Source organism: Scylla paramamosain, chromosome 1 (genome assembly GCF_035594125.1).
Source record: "Scylla paramamosain isolate STU-SP2022 chromosome 1, ASM3559412v1, whole genome shotgun sequence".
Classification (NCBI taxonomy): Eukaryota; Metazoa; Arthropoda; class Malacostraca; order Decapoda; family Portunidae; genus Scylla; species Scylla paramamosain.
Window position 1 is genome coordinate 13,324,938 of NC_087151.1, and position 10,063 is coordinate 13,335,000.

Sequence of the window (10,063 nt, forward strand, 5' to 3'; positions counted from 1 at the left end):
ACCAGGAGGTGGAAAGTTGCAGATCACATGAATGATGCATAATAATTTTCAAGATGTGGCAGTGAAGCGACTGTAGAGGGAAACAAATATAAATTATGAACTCTGCAGCCATTTAAACTAAGAGCACAGGGCATGGCAGCGAGCAATATTGCTGGTACCAAACTTTAATCCACTGCCATAATACATACATCACAAAAAGTGGGAAATCACAATGCGATTCTGTATGCTAATAAAGTAAATATTAATAATGCATATTTACTTGCATATTGTCTCTTTCGTATTCCCCTGATAACATCATACTTAGCTAAATACTTATTTATCACTTTATTGAGTTTTGTTAACATGTACATCACAGAAATAAATACAGTAGCATTCAAGGTGAAAATATCGCGTTCTGGTTATTTTGACATGAATGATTTTTCCGGCATTGCAATTTAAATGTCAATATTAATTTACACAGCAAGTGGGAGAGAGAGAGAGAGAGAGAGAGAGAGAGAGAGAGAGAGAGAGAGAGAGAGAGAGAGAGAGAGAGAGAGACTCCAGATTGACTTATTGTTTATTGGTCTCAGATTTATATATGATAGTTTACGTGAAGCCTGGATCCGCTGAGCAAACAAATGCTCTTCCAAGGACTTATACACTCAATTATAAGAACATAGGTATAAATCTTAGGCCATACTCTTATGCAGAAAAGGTGCGCACACATCACACATTCATGTATATAAGCAAAAAAAAAAAAAAAAAAAAGAAAACACGTATACATAGAAGCTAAGTTACGGCGGTGCCAGATTTAGAAAAATATATATTTTTTGGAAAATAAGTAGATATGATTTCTTCTGACTGTGATTATTATTACTATTATTATTATTATTATTATTATTATTATTATTATTATTATTATTATTGTTATTATTATTATCATTATTATTATTATTATTATTATTATTATTATTATTATTATTATTATTATTATTATTATTATTTATTTATTTATTTATTTATCTATTTACTATTATTATTTTCTTTTTTTGTCAGGGTCGAGGCTTACCCATACTGAGATCATTCGTTAAGAGGCGTGTAACAATCAGCTGAGGATGTGTTTATGTAGGAAAATTCGTGTCTATTTTTTTTTTTTTTTTCTAAGATGTTAGGTAAATGTTTCTGGTCCACGTCCAGCATACTGGTAACACTTAAGTTTGACTCAGGTGACTGGCTGAACGTCATCCTTCACAAATTTTAAATACATTTCTTGCAAGATAATAATAATAATAATAATAATAATAATAATAATAATAATAATAATAATAATAATAATAATAATAAAATCTACATCTGCATTCACAAGAAAATGTTCATTAGATATCCGAAAAAGAATCCATACCTCAAGTTTTAGACATCCGATGAATCACATACACACACACACACACACACACACACACACACACACACTAATAAACCGTTTATTATTATTATTATTACACACACACACACACACACACACACACACACACACACACACGCACACACACACACACACACACATGCACAAAGTAACAGACCCATGCAAAAAAAAAAAAAAAAAAAACGTCGGCCAAGTAGACGTGCAGATGTGTTCCTGAGATCAGCGATAAAGCAACGGTTGAAGCAGAGCACGAGGGCAGCGTCAGGTTTAGTTTACTCGTTGTGTCACCTTTCACATGGAATTATGAACTAGAATTAATCACCTCAGCTGTAAATAAATAAATAAATAAATAAATAAAAGATGACCATTAAAAGATAGTAGTTTACAAAGGATTTAATCATGCTGTGATAAAAACTGCTTTTATCCTTGTTTAAATATATACAATGTAGTAAGGCAAGAGTGCATCGATTATGATACGAATAACAACAAACAAATTAAACGTATGAATACTGAAGTATATATATATATATATATATATATATATATATATATATATATATATATATATATATATATATATATATATATATATATATATATATATATATATATATATATATATATATATATATATATAACCAAATATATGCTAAATTCTATGCAACAAGAGCATTAGAAAATTAAACTTTCGGTAAAATATTTTCATTTCAAATGTCTCAGATAAGAATATCTCGCTCATTATTGCGTAAATGGAGAATGAAGATTATTAGTTCAAATGTAATAAACAAACACATATTTTTATAATTTCATATGTACATATCCTCATCAGTAATAAAGGAGGAACACTGATGTTTTAAATATGTTAGCAGGTGGAGAAAAGATGACTCGCTGCGGTGTAAGACGGAAAAGGAAAAAGTGCAGAAGAGTATTAGCGCCTCGACGCCCCTTTACCAAGTGACAAAAGTGTCCTTCCGAGCCTTTTTGTAATATCAGGAAAGGGATGTCAGCTTGTGACTCTGCAAGAGTGTGCCAACTCGCCGTGGCCCAGGTGATAAAAGCATGAATGAATATGGAAAGAAAACCAGGAGAGAGAGAGAGAGAGAGAGAGAGAGAGAGAGAGAGAGAGAGAGAGAGAGAGAGAGAGAGAGAGAGAGAGAGAGAGAGAGAGAGAGAGAGAATCGTAGTTTTGATATGATTGTAAAGAGGGATTTTTATCACAGTTAATAATAATGAAAGAATAATAACAACAGAAATGCAAATGATAGCATTCTCATGCACAGTACATTCTACATTGTATTACGAAATTTCCTCACGCAGTCCATCCCGGGTCAATTCACTCAACACTGTGCTATCTCACGCACACTCCATGACGGACGCGGGGAACAAACAGAGTAGGACACGATGAATCCGTCCTGGCGGCGCTTTACTGGACTGTCACGACCGGGGAAGATGCCTGAGGGAGGAGCGAACACCACCACCGGCTTGAAGGGAATATTCATGCATGCAAATACGTCTGAAGTCGCCCCCCTCCTTCTCCCGCCCGCCGTGTGACCCCACCTCATTCTCTCCGTCATTGCTAATCTCAGAAACGTGTCGATCTCTCAGCCGCCAGCGTTATGAATTGAGGTGTCTAGGTGATGGCGCGCGGCGACCCGAGAGAGACGCACTGAATTGAGATGGAAGGGAGATGGAATGCCGCGGAGGAGATGGCGGCGTGCTGCACCGCGCCACGGGGATTAATAAACTTGAATGAGGTCAAATTTAGCAGCAGTGAGTTGAGAGAGAGAGAGAGAGAGAGAGAGAGAGAGAGAGAGAGAGAGAGAGAGAGAGAGAGAGAGAGAGGATTATTACAAGTGCTTGCATTTGTCTGCACGACGAACTGAGAGAAGAAAGGCTATGTTCGTACTCTGTCTGTCTGCCCTCTCTCTCTCTCTCTCTCTCTCTCCTCTCTCTCTCTCTCTCTCTCTCTCTCTCTCTCTCTCTCTCTCTCCCTGTGTGTGTGTGTGTGTGTGTGTGTGTGTGTGTGTGTGTGTGTGTGTGTGTGTGTGTGTGTGTGTATGTGTGAGTGTGTGTGTGTGTGTGTTTAGGTAAGTTAATTACGTTAAAGCTTTCAAAGGAGAGAGAGAGAGAGAGAGAGAGAGAGAGAGAGAGAGAGAGAGAGAGAGAGAGAGAGAGAGAGAGAAGGGATTATAAGACACTTCCTTTCTACTACTATAATCTGATTAATTGCTCATCAGTGCGTTATGTTTTGTCCTCGTCTTATTGGAGTCTCCCAGCACGCTCCCCGCTATCCGCAGTATTCGTAGAAGACTCGCCAGAAGGCAAAGCCACTCCACATGGAAACTGATTCACTCTTATAATCAATAGTATATGACGTACCTCGGTTTCCTGCACGATTCAAGCCGCTGCCCTCCACACACAGGCTTCAGTTAAGACACACAATACCCTCTCCAAATGCCACGGATCGCTTCCATTGAGTGTACATATACCTTGAGACTTACTGCAATACATTGACTATCTGTGAATTTGAGGGTATTTTCTCGTATCAATATTATTCTTTTCTTTTCCTCCTGTGAAGAGCAAGAAGATATCAGTCAAAATGTTGTAGGAATATCTATTTTTCTCTGTACACACACACACACACGTACTCACACTACTACCGCCATGAATAAGCAGACAAACAAATAAACAAGAAAGCCAACCAATAACCATAATTCTGATGTCCCCCAAGCAGTGTGACAATACGAATGCAAAGTACGAATGTTGGTACAGGCTGTAATTTCATCTTCTCTCCACATTCACGGCAGTATCAGAAGTAGTTACTTGCTCTCCATTATCTTGCATCCTCATGTCAACAGGAATTACGGTCCCGACAACGCACCGGGGTAAACATATGAGTCCCTCTCAATAAAGGCTTTCAGTTGTGTATTGCTCTTACGGGAAAACCTGGGTGTATATCAAGTACATATGTATATATCACTGTGTGTGTGTGTGTGTGTGTGTGTGTGTGTGTGTGTGTGTGTGTGTGTGTGTGTGTGTGTGTGTGTGTGAGACTACGTAAATGGGAATCGCAGTCTAGGCAGAGATACATGTTTCAATATTAAAGAGAAGAGGAGGATTAAGTGTGACGGATATATTTACTTGCCTTGCCTCACCTGCCATTGCCTACCCTTGGCTCTCCTCATTGCCCTTGACATTGCCCATTGACTGACACCCAACAAGGTGAGTCGTTCTAGCTACTTCTGAATCTACAGCATAACATAATCTAGCTGAAAATGTTTGTGAAGAAAAATAAAAGATTAATTAAAAGTCCAAGTGAAGACAGTATGGAAAAAAAAAATCTTACTTTTCAGCATAAAAGTGAAACCGGAAGAAAGAAATAGAGTGCTTGAAAATAAACAATCACCGCTTCCGGAAAGTAATATAGTAAATTGTCGTGAGAAGGCAAATTTAGTTCCGGAAGTGTCTTCATAGTTCTTTCTTAGAGGAGTATAGGTCACGGCAACGTGGGAAGGAAAACAAAGGAAACAGTTCCGCATTCATCTTGTACAAGGGATGAAACAGGTCACATTATATAATGAAGTCTCGCATCTCTTGTGTGAGACAGACAGTGTGTTGAAAGACTGAGAGACAGTGGGAAGTCTTGTTCAGCAAGGAAGCATAAAAGATAATGAAATATAATAAATAAATAGATAAAATAATAGATAAAATAGTAATAATAATAATAATAATAATAATAATAATAATAATAATAATAATAATAATAATAATAATAATAATAATAATAAAAATTTTCTTGTTCTAGTTTTTGTTCTTGTTTTTTTTTTCAACTTCTTTCTCCACCTTCTCTTACTTCTTTTTCTTCTTCTTTTTCTTCTCTTTCTTCTTCTTCTTCTTATATTATTATTATTATTATTATTATTATTATTATTATTATTATTATTATTATAATTATTATTATTATTATTATTATTATTATTATCATTATCATCATCATCATCATCATTATCATGGTATAAGGTTCGCGAAAGATATGGAAGCCAGACAACCCACTACTCTTGTAACCTCAATAGAGAAACTGATTATAAGGCTTAAAATTTAGCTCCTTTATTTGGCATTTTATACGGCTAGCAAATCTGACTTGAAGACAGCTACCAACCCTACTGTATATTGTTGTACTTAAAATAATTCGTTCTCAGAAGTTAATACTAAGGTTCTCTCTCTCTCTCTCTCTCTCTCTCTCTCTCTCTCTCTCTCTCTCTCTCTCTCTCTCTCTCTCTCTCTCTCTATCTCTCTCTTGTTTGTATCGTTCCCAGAATATTGGTAATGTAGGAATGGGAAACTTTTGTTATCTACGAGTATACCTCAAACGAAGCTTACCAATGCAATTTGTGCTCATCAACTATAAACAAAATTTTTATGGTATATATTTATTTTTCTTCTAGGAGTGCAAAATTATAAAATGATATAGCTACACCTACAGTAACATGGTTTTAATAAAGCATCATAAAAAGGAAAATAAATAGAATGAACAAAGAAGAGTTAGATGAATCGGCTTCAAATTTTGTCATATTTCTGTTGTCAAAAATACAAATATGTGTATTCTAGGTAGACAAATGTGTGTAAGACGCGTATTTCACATACTTATCAATCTTTTTATTTATAATATTTATCACATTTTTTTTTTCATAAAAATACCATGTTAAGCTGTCAACATAAAGTTTTGTGAATGTGTTAGACTATAAACATTCACAAGGAAGAATTCGCCAAACATTCCCGATTAATTTTGATAAGTAGCCTATAAAATCATATTAATCTCTGACTATAGGAATAAATGATGATTTGTATTAATTATTAAATCATGAAACTAGACAAACGATAAGAATGACTTAGTCTGTGAACATACACGAGGAATGACATGTTTTCTTTCTATGGGACATTTCCTTTTGCATGGTGAGCTAATACATGACATGATTATTAATTTCGATCATGTTAAGATCAAATTAGGTTATTGTCGATTATTTTGTTTATATTAGAGTGCCTTTGTCTTCTGCTAGTATTTATCACAAGTAATGCATCCTGCTGATCTGATGTTAAAACTTTGCTGCTCCAGCAATAAAAATAGTATCGAACCAGATGTCTTCCTTTGGTTTCGATGCGTTACGATGTTGGTGAGCGAAAAACAATTACGAAATGGGATCAATTTGTTGTTAAAGGGTTGGGAGCTCACCAGTGCAGTGTGACCATGAGCTTCAAGTGGATATCTTGCTGTCCCCAGGCTGAGGAGATGGTGCACAGTCATGGTTGAGGCTGGGGAACCTGGTACACTAGCTTCCGTTGAGTTGGTGCTCCCTTATTCTTAACTCTTGTCCTCTACTAATAAGAACCCTTCAAAACGTTGCACTTGAAAGACTCCTTAGCAGGTCACAGGACTTCAGATTGAGGATAAACGCTTTGGAAATCAGTACGGTGTTACGCGAGTTCTGCACAAAATTGTTACTGGCAAAACGTCAACTCAGCGCGACTGGGCCAGTACGCACAAAAGGTCTGTAAGATATCCACAGGATGAAGCTGACGAGGTGTGAAGGTGATGACAAGGCCGTAGGAACAAGCAAGGTTGTTTCGACTCCAGATCAGAAACTGCATCGAACAGCGTGGTGGTGTAGTCTATGTGGATAATGTTACAGTGTGACTGGTAATTCAGCATTCCACCTTAATGACATGAAGATTTTTTTTTCTCTAGTTAAAATAAAACTTCATGAATCAGACCTTTCATAAGAATACTAATCTGAACCTAACTTTAACTATCTTCATGTAAGCTAATCTCACACCCACTCTTATAGAACTGAAAATGACATAATACTACTTGTATTACACTCACACACACACACACACACACACACACACACACATATATATATATATATATATATATATATATATATATATATATATATATATATATATATATATATATATATATATATATATATATATATATATATTTATTTATTATGATGTTACATGAGAGCTGGAGGGATTAATACATAAGGCCAAGATAAGTGCTTAGTTGTTCCTATTATAAAGAAACTCTTTGTTAATCATGTATTGAAGATATCCAATATCTACTGGGGGCTGAAACCTAAAAAAAACTCAGGCAGTTTGCTTATTAATTTGCCTGCAGCAGCAATATGAAAGTGCCGACAACCTGGACTGAAAATTAATTTCCTGGTCTGCTTTTCGAATTCCATTAAAAGGAAACCTTGCATTCTCACTCCGAACATGAACAGCAGTCCTCAACAGTAAAAGAAGAAATAGTGGCAGTGCGAGGAGGAAGCAACATTAATAACAGCAGGCAACATCGTATGGAAGTAGAAATACTAGGAAAATCATATTAAGAATGGAAAAAAGACGGAGGCTGCGGCAACAATAACAACATTGGCAGGGGTGACGACAGTAGTAGTAATAGTAGTAGTACTAGTAGTGAAAGTGGGAGACGTAGGTAGCGATGGTAGTATTTTAAGTGCGTGGTGGTATTTGAGGTAGTAAAAGTAGTAATAGTTGTAGTAGTAGTAGTAGTAGTAGAAGTAGTAGTAGTAGTAGTAATAGTAGTAGTAGTAGTAGTAGTAGTAGTAGCAGTAGTAGTAGCAGTAGTAGCAGTAGTAGTAGCAGTAGTAGTAGTCGTAGTAGCACTACACTTATGCTTGAGTTTAATGAGATTTTCATGCTATAATACGTACATGGCAAGGATAGACAATGAGAAGTGAAGGTGGTTGACCAAAAGAGTAAGGTGGCAGCCATCGTGAGACTGACTGAGTAGTAGTAGTAGCAGTAGTAGTAATAGTAGTAGTAGTAGTAGTAGTAGTAGTAGTAGTAGTAGTAGTAGTAGTAGTAGTAGCAATAGTAGGAAAAGAAAGAGTAGCTGCAGTAGTAAACGTATTACAGCAATCTTGCCTGAATGTGGCCATTTTTCAAGGTATTACTGAATAACCGCAGAATACCCACATGCTTTCCATGAACCCTGGCCTCCACGGTGGTTGCCTTCAGGAGCTCTCTGAGGCGTCGCTCTACTGCTGCTATCATTGCTTCTTCTACTGCCACTACTACTACTACTACAACTACTACTACTACTACTACTACTATTACTACTACTGCTACTACTACTGCTACTACTACTACTACTACTACTACTACTACGTACAACAACAACAACAACAACAACAACAACAACAACAACAACAACGCTGAGAACAAGAACAATAACAACAACAACAACAACAACAACAACAACAACAACAACAACAACGCTGAGAACAAGAACAATAACAACAACAACAACAACAACAACAACAACTACTACTACTACTACTACTACTACTACTACTACTACTACTACTACTACTACTACTACTACTACTACTACTACTACTACCACCATTTGTACTCCACCACGACTTTTACCACCACTACAACTACACTACTACTACAACTACAAACAACTAATAAAACTACGTACTCCCACGGTTTCTAGGGCGCAGTTCTACATTACAGAACGTTACGGGACAAAATAACAGAGAATAATATAAAAAAAAAAAAAAACAATATTAAAAGAGAATATTTGCCAGGAACTATGTAAAGCAAAGCGCCTTAATTAAACTAGTGGAGAACAATACCCGTATAAATGTAACCGTGTAATGTTTCCGAGATCCCAGGCGAGTGCACGCGAGATGCAGACGGGAAGTTAAATCGAAAGTTTAAAGTTTGATTAAAGGAGATATGACCATGTGTAATAGCTGGAGAGAGAGAGAGAGAGAGAGAGAGAGAGAGAGAGAGAGAGAGAGAGAGAGAGAGAGAGAGAGAGAGAGAGAGAGAGAGAGAGAGAGAGAGAGAGAATACGCATGCACAAAGGCATAAATACACACAAACATAACAGAAATGCAGGGAAACAAACGGAATGAGAGAAAAAAAGATATACAGACAAACAGATAGACTAACAGGAACGGCAAGGAATAATAAAGGGCGAGGTTCTTTGGAAGGCGTACACGCACACACACACACACACACACACACACACACACACACACACACACAGCAAGGACGTAAATGAATATAACTTGTGATCCTGACATCTATGGGAAAGCTGTTGCGATTTTTTTGTAACGGTTGTAACACCACTCCTTTTCCTCCTCTCTCTCTCTCTCTCTCTCTCTCTCTCATCTCTCTCTCTCTCTCTCTCTCTCTCTCTCTCTCTCTCGTTTATTTCTTGTTCCTCTCTTTTTTCTTTAAGTAAATAGTGAAGTAGGTAGATTGGTAAGTAGGTAGGTATAGAAAAAAAGAGAGAGAGAGAGAGAGAGAGAGAGAGAGAGAGAGAGAGAGAGAGAGAGAGAGAGAGAGAGAGAGAGAGTTGTATCCATTAGCGCAAAACAGAATTTTCCGTGGGCAATAATTATGTCATGCTGAGTCCCTTTGTGGATTGACCAACATCTGACGACTCACGCAAGACTTTGAGGAAGAATGAAGAAGGTGAGGAGAATTACCTGCATCAATAACATAAGCGCCGTTGTGGATGTCTTCAGCTGTTGTTCAGGAGAGTGTGAGAAGTGAAAAGTGAGGTTCTTATGATGGTGCATCTGATTCTCTCATACCAAAGGATCGTGTCTA

General features: G+C 36.8%; 1 long non-coding RNA gene across 2 annotated transcripts in view; it reads left to right on the top strand.

The window, feature by feature from the left end:
- LOC135100937 (uncharacterized) overlaps positions 1-3,341 on the top strand; it is a 45,528-nt gene extending 42,187 nt beyond the window's left edge. The window contains exons 2-3 of one of the 2 annotated variants that reach the window (XR_010268988.1): positions 2,272-2,450; positions 2,720-3,341. This is a non-coding gene — a long non-coding RNA (uncharacterized LOC135100937). Of the gene's footprint in view, positions 1-2,268; positions 2,451-2,719 lie in introns of both variants that reach the window. The other variant, XR_010268989.1, reaches the window with a different exon arrangement.
- Positions 3,342-10,063: the final 6,722 nt, after the last annotated feature.